General features: G+C 39.5%; 1 protein-coding gene across 2 annotated transcripts in view; it reads right to left on the reverse strand.

The window, feature by feature from the left end:
• Positions 1-13,320, reverse strand: part of BMPR1A (bone morphogenetic protein receptor type 1A) — an 85,489-nt gene that overhangs the window by 43,134 nt on the left and 29,035 nt on the right. Inside the window, exon 2 of one of the 2 annotated variants that reach the window (XM_075505244.1) lies at positions 1,091-1,212. The exons of the other annotated variant lie outside the window; for it this stretch is intronic. The gene's annotated coding sequence lies outside the window, so the exon portion shown is untranslated. The remainder of the gene's footprint in view (positions 1-1,090; positions 1,213-13,320) is intronic. 2 annotated transcript variants of the gene reach the window in all.

A 13,320-nucleotide genomic window follows, 5' to 3' on the forward strand; every position in this document is an offset into this window, starting at 1 on the left:
AAAATTTCACCTCCAAAAGAGGATACATGCTTCTCTCTGTCAGTCAAATGTATGAATGTCAAATGTATGTTAAGATTCCTTGGCTGATCTCTATAAGTGAAAGAGGCACAGTCCTCTTTGTAAATCCTCTTGTAAGTAAAGTTTCTGTTTTCCTGAAAAGTGGTTCAACGTCTATTTGTAACAGTGGCCAAAATCTGCAAGGTAACATAATCTGAGATGCAAACTTCCTTTGAGAACAAGCAGATGACGACTGGTGAAACCTGCTAGTGTAAGTCTCTGAAGCTGTCCCACCTGTTATAGAGACCCCCTTTCTTCCCAAACGGGAAAAAGTGAGAAGGGCCAACAGCATCACAACTTAAAAAACACTGTATGTGGGCATTGCCTCAGCTCCAGTTAAGGAAAACTGGAACAGTGAGAAGCTAGATGTAGGAGGGCCAGTGCTCACTATCTGTTTTTTAAACAGATTTATGTTGCAGAAAAGAATTCTGAAATATGTCAGAAATCTGACATTTCAGGATTATTCTCCTTAGCCTGTTAGTTACGTAAAGGAAAAAAGAGCAGCAAAACTATGAACCAAACACCCCCATCACTCATAATCAATCACAGGAATGCCTTTAAGATATAGAGGCAGTGGAATTTAGTATGAAAAAAGCCATAACGATTTATTAATAGCAGTAATAATAAAAAAACAGCGTAACAACATTTTGTACCAATCAAACACTGTACCAGAAGACAAGATGCTCAACAGGCATGTCACTTAATTGTGTTACCAGTCCTTTATTTCAACTAAAGCATTAGTAATAACCATGACCAGACAGATTGTACCAAATAAAATTTGTCTGATATGGTAACTTTTTTCCAATGTATCTTTCTGTAACAGATGTCTCTGCAGTTGATGCTGGTTTGCCTTTTTTCACAACTGAAACATGGACAGAGTAGATCAAACAGCTTTCAGTATGGTATTAAAGACCATCACTAGCATAAGAAAAGAAGGCTCAGAAATTTTTATAAGAAAGATATAGTGGCTGCTTATCATATGCTTTTTACCCCTGAAATACCTGAAATAAAATTTTTCATGCATTAACCTTACCTCAGAATTAGGAAACTGAATGGAACTGTACTGTACTTCAAGCTTCCTCCAGACTGTTTTCATCTGTACTTCCACTTCATTAGTTCAAAGGTGATACTATGGAAATGCATATTTCTATTAATCTGTAAAACAGGAGGAGAATTTGACTTAAGAGCTATCCAAAGAAATTGTATTGGCAGTTTATAGTACATGATGTGAACTGCACATTGCAGATACTGGTATCTGGAATTACAGAAGCCATCTGCTATTGTGAACTGCTCCTAGCTAGAAAAAACTTCTTAGATCCTATATTTCTAATAGTTGTACGGTTGCAGTATATTTGTAAAATACTAACACTAAAAAGCATTTAAAATTAATTTTATTTATATTATATCACTAGGTTATTCACTCATGAACAGTGATGTCAGGGAGGAAGGGTGTTAAAAATCTCTGTAGATAGTTTTTCTATGAAAATAAGCTTTTCTGATCTCTCCCAATAACTCTTGGATTCACCTGGTCTGTACCAGCCAGGTTTGCAAGCCTCCAGATACCACCAGATACCAGGTTTCTCAAATTTTTTTTTTTTTTTTAAAAAACAGACTAGAGGAAGGACACATTGTTGGTGACACCAATGGAAAAACCAAACAAGCAATGCACAAGTCAATCTTTATTAAACACCAGAGTGCAGCTTCACAACAAAAATCCACTGGTGTCACCCCATTAGTTCCAGTACACAAGGAACTGCAATATACTGAGAAATAATCAATAGGTTTATTGTAGCTGCACACAGGCATGATTACTCCTGGGAAGAAAAAACAAGCCAAGAATTTGGAAAAAAAGTACTGGCAATAGGGTGGGTTTGTGTTTTTGAACTGGCGTACATCCGAGCATTAGAGGAAAGCATGGCACAGGCTCTTACCTGGCACTCTAACAATTGTGAGCAAGCCTGACTTGTGTCAAGTCCCAAGGTTTTCAAATGCATCGTGGACAGCTAAGTTGGGCTTATCAGCTTTACTACTTAAATTCCATCTTGAGCATATGCCACCTATTGCCAAGTCTTCCCATTTTATCACAGTGTCACAATTTTTGAATGTTTGCATCATCTGAAGCTTTCAAAAAGATCATACAAGAATTTTATCATTTAGAAGTCCCAGTCTTATGACTGTAAACTTAACCTTGAAAGTAACACAAAGGCTCAAACACCGGTAATCCAGCTATACTGTTTAAAAAAATGCAATCAATCTTACAGGGTAGAGATTTAATGCCTTATTTTTGAAGTGCCAACACCAACAGTACTGGGAATAGGGATGGACAAACCATGTACCTGCATAATTTCCAGCAGAGGAGGAGTTTCTGCATCCACTTTCCTTATCTTTTCCTTTCTAAACACCATAAAGACCTTTACCATTACAAGAAGGTCAGAATAATTCTGTCTCCATGTCAATTTATAAGCACTGTTCCTCACACACCGAGGTTTAATAGTCTTGGTAATAAATAATAAATTTGTGTAAAATGGTAACCTGAAACCATCATGAATATCAGATAGCACCAGTTCTTAAAGACAACTGTCTCCACCGAGCAGACAGGCTGACACTTGACTGTTATTTCTTCCATGGTAAAACTGAAAAAACGTTCTTGCCACGCAAAAGTGTTTGTGGAGATTGTTTTCACTTTTTTAAAGTATAGCTTGTAAAGAATCTGTGAAATAGATCCATCTCTCTCTCTACAATCAAGGAACTTCAGTTCATCTTCTGTTGGACTCCAAAAGAAACAACTACAAACAGAAAAAGGTTGGTGTGCTTTCCGTTTTTATAACACCTCCAATCTCCCTATATCTAGTATCTGATATATACAAAGGCCACTTTGTACTATTTAAAGAGGCTGCTTTACAAGGGTAAAGACATTTCTGAACAATGCTTATCATTTATTTTTGTTTTTAAAATGATGTCCTCTTCATATTTTTTCCAAACTCCCGAATTGATGAAATACTTGGTAACTGTTAATTTCTGTAAGCATTCATTGCATTTCCTGAACCCACTCCTATGTATCAGATATCCAAGCTCTCTTACCAAACAAAATTATTTTAGTAACTTTCTGATCCAGATGACTCCATCTACATTAGCGTTTTAATTCAAATCAGGACTGCTCTTTTAAAGTCAATCTCCCAAACAACCCAATTTTCCTCGCTTTGCTTTACATTGCAAAGTAGTCTCCAGCTACATGAACCAGATTTCTTTTGAATAAAACTAGATCAGAGAATGAGCTTCAGGTGTGCATTGTACACGCTCCAACCACTAACAGGAATTCAGCCACAGAATCAGATGAGGACCAGCTTGAAACAAAACTCTCAAAACCTGTATAGCATGGGTGCCAGGTTCTCAGCACCTGACAGATCTGATCCTATTATAACACACTGTTTGGTAATGTGGACACAGCCTCTTTCACGGCTTACCGAATTTTGGTGTCAGTTCCAAATTCATCTCTCCCTTTGTTAAAAGGGGAACTACAAAACCTCTACCAGAGATGGGAGTGAAGTGAATGATAATTATTAATTTATGTAAGTGACCTCACCGTGTTACTATTTCTTCCATTTCTTCATCAGCATGAGATGCTACTCAAGAACATACTTAATTTTATAAAAATCAATTTACTTAAATATTTATTTTATACAGTTATCCAAAATGCTCAATTATTAATGGATTAGTTTTTCAAAATGTTTAGTGTCATTCTTGATGGCATCTTCCAGAGAAATGCTATCAAGAACAAAACTATTGAATAAATTATTCACACAACTCCACCTTCACTATATTAAAACTTCGTCTACTACAATGACTACAAGAAGCACGAACAAATTCAAAAGTACAGAGACTCACAGCACTTGTCATTAGTTAAATATTAAATCAGATTTATCTGAGAATTTTTTGTAAGTGTTAAGATTAAATTCAGAATCTTCATACACTATTGAATACCAGCACCCAATCTGGGAAAAGAAAAATCTGAATTACATGAATACACTAATTACCTAGCTACCCCAGAGAACTGTGAATTTTCGGCCATCAGCAGGTCCCAGGCAACAGTCAGAATATCTAAGCTGAGCTGATTTAAGCCTCATCCTGTGTGTGTGTGGGAAAGGGCTACCCTGCTAGTGTAGGGCAGAGGGCAGGAACCAATAGCCATGAGCAGGACAGACAGGAGGGACTTGCAGTGGCAAAGCTCAAGTCAGACTGACTCACTTCTAGGAGGAAACTGTACTCAGGCTGTGGATTCCTTTTTCTCATCTTCCCACTTATCTCTAGATCCTGCTTCCCTTCTCAGTAGCTCCAGTTCCTCCAGTTCCAGGGCCACATCCAACTCATTCCCTCACCTGTCTCCTTTTCTGAAGCGAAAAAACTATCCTGGCACTTGACTGTCCCTGCACTCTGTTCCTCCAGTTCATTCCCCCTTTGCCCCAACTGCCTCACCAGTTTTCAGCTCAATTACTTTATTTATCTTAAATTATCTCTTCCTCCTGAAAGCACCCTGTTACTTGTTACAGCTGGGGAACTATACCAAAATTTGGGAATTGGCCTTCATTTTGAGAACGACAACAACAAAGAGTAACTTTCAGTCCCTCAGTGTGAATTAGAAATTTTACAGCAGAATAAGACACCAGAGGTAGGGTGAAGGGCATTCCTGATGCGGCTATAAACGTCCAGTATCCTGACAAATCTATTAGTTGAATAAGCACTGCAGCTTCTAGCCCAGAAACAGACAGGAAAGGTTGGCACATAGGAAATGTGCAATTGCAGGAAGACAGGATGCTCAGAAGGGCTTTACATTTAGATGAAAATTGACTTACCACAGTTTTTAGAAACCAAAGGGTGCAAATGGCAAATCTTTGTGCTATTAGACATCTCTAACTCAGGTGTGCATTTTAAATGCAAAATTATATGTATTTAAGGAACATAAGTTTGGGAAGTAACTTTAATTAAAGTAACACAACAGTTAAAGTAATTCAGTTGCAATTAAGTACATGATCATACAAGGACTCATTGGTACAGACTATGGATTAAATACTTCTCTATTCACTCCAGCTTCCAGTTACTTCTTTCCTGCTCTTTTACTTCCTCCAGCCACCAGCACTTCACTTCTGCAGGGTTAACTGTTCAGCTAATTATACCTTTACCCCAATTTATGAAACAGAACTTGTTTTGAAGTTCCTGTAAATTCAGATCATGTCACAGACGTGGGCTAGGATGATAACAGACATACAGTTAAATCAGAAAAAAAAAAAAATCAGAGGCAATAACCTTCAGCATCTGATTTGGGGTGGGAGCAAAGGGGAGAAGGAGAAAAGCAGGTTGTGCTAGCAACATGTCTCTGTATGCAGTGTCAGAGAGTTCACAGCCAGCTGAAGGCTCTGTTAACCATAGATGGGAAAGGTTTCAGAAGCAGAATTATTCATTTTCAGGTAAACTATAGTCCTAAACAAAAGGCTTTTTGTTTAGAAATCTATGCACACAAAAAATACACTGCAGGCCCACACAGCAGCCTAGAAGATGCTTCAGTTAACAGTCTCATAACATGACTGCCACTAGAAAATTTAGCCAGAGTTGCTGTAAGCTAGAAAGAGTTTGAAAAATAGTGAGTATACTGCTTTTAGAAGTCTACTATAGCTGTGAAATTGGAGTGGAATTTTAAAGGGAAAGCAGCCATACCAAATTTCCAAATCCTACTTCAAAGTTCATGTCCAAGGATATGAATTTCTTAAGGAAAACCTTTTCAACAAATTTACATGTGAGAAAAACCCCGCAGCATGCTGGAAAGAGCAAACATCATACTGCCTGTAGCGCATTTGGGGCTTGGTGGTTTTGCCTGTGGAACACTGAAGGTATATGAGCAAGAACGCCTTATTGAACAAACAGCCCTTCCAAATTCAATGTGACCGTTATATGAAATAAAATGCACTGGCTGAGCAAGTGTATCAGTTTACAGCCTTTGGTCACCAAGTTTTCCAGGTAGCAAGATGGGAAATAAGAGCCTGAAATACGATTCAAGCACATTTATCCAATCCTTGAGGTAAGCTAGTTCAAAATCGTTCAAAATCACTTTGGTAAAAATATACCTACATGAAAGCTAATTTTAAAAATTAATTTTATGCCTGCATTCCCTTGAGTTTTAATAAACCATCACCAAGTTCTTCCTGCAAGGGATTAAAAATGCAAGGAATAATACAATACTCTAGCATTTCACGTCATACTATTCTTCACATCTGTATTACAGTGGTTTGGCCTTTCTATATATCTGGTCAAGACTCTCAAATACTACCTTAGAATAGTTTGATGAAAACAAGATATCACATATAAATAATACAGACTTAAGCATCAACTGGTCAATTTAAGTACTCATCTAACCTGCCTGGTTGTTTGTGTAGGCAGGTAGAATAATGAGTGCTGCTGCCACTAATGCAAAATCTCAATTGACCTTTTAATTTCCAGTCTGACAGAAAATATAGGACAAATCTGTACAATTAAAAAAACCTACAACTGGTTTTCTTTAAGTCAGGTCTCCGTCTTTTTAGGAAAAATGTCTTCTCTGTCAGAGGCATGTAACTTTCTTCTTACTGAAACAGAATTTTTATTTATTTCATGAACATTATTAGTCAGAAGTTAAATCAATGGACTAGGCCTACCACACTGACATAATTTTTTTGCAGAACAGAGACAGCTGCTCTTCCAGGTCCTTAAAGAACTTGGCTACTCAGGAGTTATCAGAGGACTCTTCACATGTCACATCATTTGGTCCCTTTACATAGGACAAGAGAATCTGTGCCCTAGAACAACCTAAGCTTTTTCTTCTGAGGCCTTACAACCATGCAAGCTCACAGAGACAGAAGACGCCCTGAACAGGTAATATCTGAAGGACCGACACGCTGCTTCACAGCTAGGCACTCTCCCTGCCCTTGTTACACATTTCTGTTTTCATCATCTGAGTTTCCTGCCGAGATAAAAGACAAAGTGTTCTACACAATCAAGCTCCTGAAAAATCATTGCCCCAGGGCATATCTAGAAGTATTAGAACACAAATAAATTCCTGAGTAAGGTGGGACTGTGCAGTACCAGACAGATAGGATGCATTTTCCAGAATGACATGAATCTGCATAAATCACAATGCACCATACTCTTCACAGCATCTAGTGACACAAGGAATTAATTACTGGGGCCATGAGAATCCAGACATAAACCTCCTTAGATCCATAATGAAAGTCTGCTTCAGCAGCAGGGCCAGAAAAATTCCACCAGGCTTTTACTTTGTCCTGGCAGATGTAATTTCCTATAGTAGAAAGAGTTTAAGCCTCCTGGTTTCTTAGAGGACATCTTGAATATTTGATTTTGGCATATCTAGCTACATCAACTGGAGTCATCTGAAGGACTCCACAGCCTGCTGTGCTGTGAGAGCAGGCTCTGCGCTCCCAGTGAAGTCACGGTATTCCTCTCAGTCATCTTAAATGTTCTTCGTCCAATGAGCCAGTAGAAGCTGAAAAATCAGCTGACTCTCCATACTTTGGGGCTAAAAGGAATCTGATAACAGCTCGCTGTTAAAACAAAAGCGGTTATATAGTAGGCCACCCTCAAAGGCAACCCCATCAGCCTGCAGCACTGGTGACGCAAAGCCAGACAGTTCATTCAGTGTGGAGAGGTCAAGTCAGAATCTGACTTGCCAAGCTTTGTCAAAAAACAACTGGGCTAAAGCCTTTGCTGTGCAACTCCTTCTTTCATCATATCCCACAGCTCGCCAAGTATCTAAAACAGTTCTCTAACAAGTACTTTTGCTTTTCAAGAGATATCTAACACTCAACTGTTTTACGTCAATTTTGGAGGTACCCAACCCAAAGCTCCTCCCATCCATAACCTGAACTTCCTCTCAGGATACTGAAGACAGACTGGCCCCAAGATTAATAGTCTTCTGCTGCATTTGACATCCCTGAAAACATAAGGCTAGCTGTAATACCACGGACTTCACAAGCCTTCCCGAGTTTCAAAAATTTATCAAAAAAATACCTAGGCTCCATGCTGTTCAGCCATCAGGCAAATTTCATAGTCAACTTTCCCAGCATGCTTCAGACCCTTGCTGGGCCCTACTTGCCACCTGGCTAATAGGTTGCCTTGCGTGGATGGAAGCAACAATAAAATCTGATCACTTGGCACACAGACCCAGAGGCGTGCATTCTTATCATAATACTGGTCCTGGGAATGCTGCCCAGACTTCAATTTCTCTCTGACAAAAGAGCCAATGAAATCTAGCTTCTACCTGTGCCGCAGGAGATATTAGACCACATTTTGATAGGTGATCCTCTTCTCCCTCCCCTTAAGATTCCTCCAAAAGGTCAAGTATTTCTTCAATTTGTCTTTCTACAGAGTAATTCAAACAGTAAGAAACATTTTCAGGAACCCTTTGATTTTAAAAAAAGAGAGTTTTGCCACAACTTTAAAATCCCATGGTCTTGAGCACTATCAAAAATACTATAGAGCAAACAAGATCCCAAAACTGCATGCATGTTCTACGACATTCACTTATACCTCGGCATGTGAGTGTAGGATTAATGTTTGGTTTCTTTCATTTTTAAATTTAATCATAGTATGGTGGGTTGACCCTGGCTGGATGCCAGGTGCCCACCAAGGCCGCTCTATGACTCCCCTCCTCAGCAGGGCAGGGGAGAGAAAATATAACAAAAAGCTTGTGGGTCGAGATAAGGACAGGGAGAGATCACTCATCAGTTACCATCACAGGCAAAACAGACTCAACCTGGGGAAATTAGTTTAAATTATTACCAATCAAATCAGAGTAGGATAATGAGAAATAAAACAAAATCTTAAAACACCTTCCCCCACCCCTCCTTTCTTCCCAGGCTCAACTTCACTCCTGAATTCTCTACCTCCTCCCCCCAGCGGCGCAGGGAGATGGGGAATGGAGGTTGCGGTCAGCTCATCACACCTTGTCTCTGCCGCTCCTTCCTCCTCAGGGGGAGGACTCCTCACACTCTTCCCCTGCTCCAGCGTGGGGTCCCTCCCACGGGAGACAGTCCTCCACGAACTACTCCAACATGAGTCCTTCCCATGGGCTGCAGTTCTTCCCATGGGCTGCTCCAACATGAGTCCCTTCCACGGGGTGCAGTCCTTCAGGAATAGACTGCTCCAGCGTGGGTTCCCCACAGGGTCACAAGTCCTGCCAGCAAACCTGCTCCAGCGTGGGCTCCTCTGTCTCTATGGGTCCACAGGTCCTGCCAGGAGCCTGCTCCAGCGTGGGCTTCCCACAGGGTCACAAACTCCTTTGGGCATCCACCTGCTCTGGTGTGGGGTCCTCCACGGGCTGCAGGTGGATATCTGCTCCACCATTAACCTCCATGGGCTGCAGGGGGACAGCCTGCCTCACCATGGTCTTCACCATGGTCTTCACCATGGGCTGCAGGGGAATCTCTGCTCCAGTGCCTGGAGCACCTCCTCCCTCTCCTTCTTCACTGACCTTGGTGTCTGCAGAGTTCTCTCTCTCACATATTCTCACTCCCCTCTCCGGCTGCAATTGCTGTTGCACAGCAACTTTTTCCCCTTCTTAAACATGTTATCACAGAGGCATTACCACTCTCGCTGATGGGCTCAGCCTTGGCCAGCGGCGGGTCCACCTTGGAGCCCGCTGGCATTGGCTCTATTGGACATGGGGGAAGCTTCTGGCAGCTTCTCACAGAAGCCACCCCTGTAGCCCCCCTGCTACCAAAACCTTGCCACGCAAACCCAATACACAGAGCCATGCAGAATCATATTAAACGCAGTTTGTGGGGTTGGTAACTTCTGACAAGGAACACAGGTGACAGGAACACATAGCTGGGAATGAGAAAACCTTTCCAAGGAGATCACTGCCTTCAGCAAACCACTAAGTCAGAGCCATCATCTCAACAGCTCTGAACACATGGAAGCATGACAGCACCTTTAAGGAAATCATTAAGGGAGACATCTTAGATACCCCCTACCACCACCCCACCCCCCCGCAAATGGTCAAAGTCCTTCACCATGAGCAGACTTATCAGGTACACAAGTTTTCCTAGAGAAAATGATGTGGACTCCACCCTAACATTCAAGAGAGTAAAATAACACTCCTGGGGGAACCAACGCAACATGTGCTGGAGCTCAAAAAAATTACTTTTCATTCAGATATGAAAATACAAACATATCTAGACATTTTTGGCAGTTTAAACAGACTTGAAGTACTACAAGTCCTTACAATTAACATTCTTCTAAAAATCATAAAAATACTTCTTTATTAGCTCAGAAGTGTTCCTCCCCAAAAGCAAAATAAACACCTATGTCTCTGTCATAACTCGGTCTTTCACAACAGAACACTCGAAGTATGAATGCTTTCCCCTATTGGATCTGACAGACAGAAAACAGTTGAAGGTCAGTCATCATGCATTTTAGTTGTCAGTCATGAGAACTATTTAAAAAGAATATGGAAACCTTAAGGGCCAGAAGTTAGTAGCTGGCACAGAGACAGAGTTGAACACTTATTTCGTTCCCCTGAAGCTATAAAAATGCACATATCCTATTAAATGGCATGTACTGAAACCAAAATCCTATTGGCATTAGAGGCACAATAGCACAGAATTCTTGCCTCACTCAATAAAATCTGTTTAAATTCTGCTAAAACATATAAACCTTAAAATTTGCATTTGTTTCCACCATTGTAAAGTAAAATGAAGAATCAGTCAACTATCATTAAGTCTTAAAACTGGCAGTGACTACAAAAGCAAGGGAAGTACATTGAGATGAAATGCATGCAGCGAGCATCACATCAAGAACATAGAGAAGAACATTCGTATTTATAAACTAAACCATAAATTTAGGCTCCTATTGATGTAATCCCTAGTGATAAAGAAACCGTAATGCATACTTTATTTTCTATAACTGATTAGTCATACTTTAATCAACACTAGAATTTTATTAAAATGTATTGCAAAGTGTTTTCCTTCAGACTAGTTATGACTTATCAATACTGCTTTGGGAAAACTGACTACAATAAGGATGCTCAAATAGGAAGCAGATGGGGCGGCTTAGAATGCTGCAAAAGATTTGCGCATCCTTTGGAGATTTCAGCTGTTGACAATCATCTATATAAGGATATATAAATATAAATACATAAAGTTTGGTTCCCAGTAGGCCCATTCATATTCCCCAGAATACAACCTCATTTCTGTGAAACAGCGATAGAACATTTGGAGAATAACTAAACTCCCCAAAAAAGTCTTTGGAGGAGACAACTAAGCACAGGAGCTTTTTTGCAGACAACAGCTTTTAGCTAAAGATAAAAGACAACACATCTAGTCTCCTGCTCTCTTTAAAGTCACTAACTATACAATACTGTATAACAAAACAAAAAGAAAGGCATATAAAAGTATTTCAAACTATTCTAGACAACTTCAGAATCCATTTGGTCCAAGTGTAGTATCTAAAATTTAGGTATTTCCATGGTCTATGTTAGATCCTTTTGGATAAAACTTCAGAAATTCATAATCTGATATTCTTCTAATGCACAATGTTCCACGTGGTTATCTAAAGGGATGTTCTGGCTTTCCACCAGTAACTAACGTTACAGAAACAACTAAGTCTTTGGCAGAGAAGATACAGAACTAAAACCTTTACCATTTTTTGTAATTCAGTGGTACAGAAACCCCCTATATATATAAGGAAAAGTGAAAGAGTGCTTTATAATCCAGAAAACCATATGAAATTACCTTGGTAGCATTTGGTTTTATCTGATATCAAGTGGACTGAACTTCCCTTCATCTGCTTAAAAACAGAGGGTAGTACTCTTCCTGATACAATAAGACTGATTTGTTATTCAGACAACTATTAATTAGTCCCATCCCCTGAAAACACAAGTCGTCTTTTTTTGCAAAAGAGGTTACCCATTAAAAAAAATAGATATAACAATTCAATTCAAAAGAAAGCTATAATTATGGAATCAGAAGTCTTTTATTAAGAAGTTTGCACAAGGGACTTATTCCTGCATACTTGGTCCCTGATATTTCTTCAATCTGTTATTTCAGAAAAAAAAATTAATTAGGGGAATTAGAAGAAAAATCCCAAGTAATAAAACAAACTGGATACTGCTAAAGTATCCTTTTACTCATTAGGATCTTAGGCAATATGACCAAAAAAAGAATTTCCATCCTTGCCACTTGCATGATGATACAGAACTCAATTTGCAAGTCTACGCTCAGGCCACCTCGGCCTCAATTTCTGCTCCTGCTGAGGTGAACAGGTTAGAGTAAGGCAATGCTGCAATGTGTAGGAAGTAATACACATGGGTAATTCAGTGTAGAGATTAAGCTGCTCAAAAATCCTCAGCCATTTCAGCTATTAAGTCTAACAATTATACATTCAGAACACTGGAATGTTATACTGCCCTGTAGTTCTTTGGCCACCAAATCATGGACCCTTTCAGCTTAACCTAAGATTTCTAATGACAGATTTGTGAAAAAAATACTACATACAGAATAGACCTGAAGGGCACAGGCAAACACAGGGCACGAAAACTTGACACCAAGTTCTTGGACATGCTGTATAGCTATCTAAATATCTAATCTGGCCTCTTGCATTTCCTACTGATTTATATATTCAGAAGTAACGGTAAAAAATTCCAGTATTCCAGTTCATCTCATCTCAAATTCTCATCTTCAAATGCACAGGACTATTGGTGCCCTCATCAAGGATCTGAAAGAAAACTAAGCCTTTTTTGTTGTTATTCTTTGTTTTGTGATTTTTTTTTTTTTTTTTTTTAAGAAAACCCACAATGAAAAAATATTGTGGTAAATACTGGTGACAGACCACTTAGAGAACAATACAGATCTCTCCTGGTTAACTGCCTGGGAACAGGTTCATTTTATACAGCAAACCTACCTTTTATGAACAAATACTGTAAAAGATGGGCTGTATCACCTACCTTCTATGAACAAATACTGTAAAAGACGGGCTGTATCCTGAAAAAAAGGACTTTAAAAAGAATGGCTAAATTAAATCCATAGCTTCTTCAGTCAGGGAGAGGTTTTTGTCAAGAAAGCTCTACAGGCAACAGAGGTGTGCTACTACCCAAGCTAAAAAGCACCTATCTGCTTAATCCTGCTGAGAACTCTGACACGCTTAGCATTCTGCACACACCTTTAACCACTCTGACGATGCTGATGTATGCTAACAAACTTAACTGACAGACGCTTTCCTTCA

Source organism: Mycteria americana, chromosome 6 (assembly GCF_035582795.1).
Source record: "Mycteria americana isolate JAX WOST 10 ecotype Jacksonville Zoo and Gardens chromosome 6, USCA_MyAme_1.0, whole genome shotgun sequence".
In the NCBI taxonomy this organism is placed as follows: Eukaryota; Metazoa; Chordata; class Aves; order Ciconiiformes; family Ciconiidae; genus Mycteria; species Mycteria americana.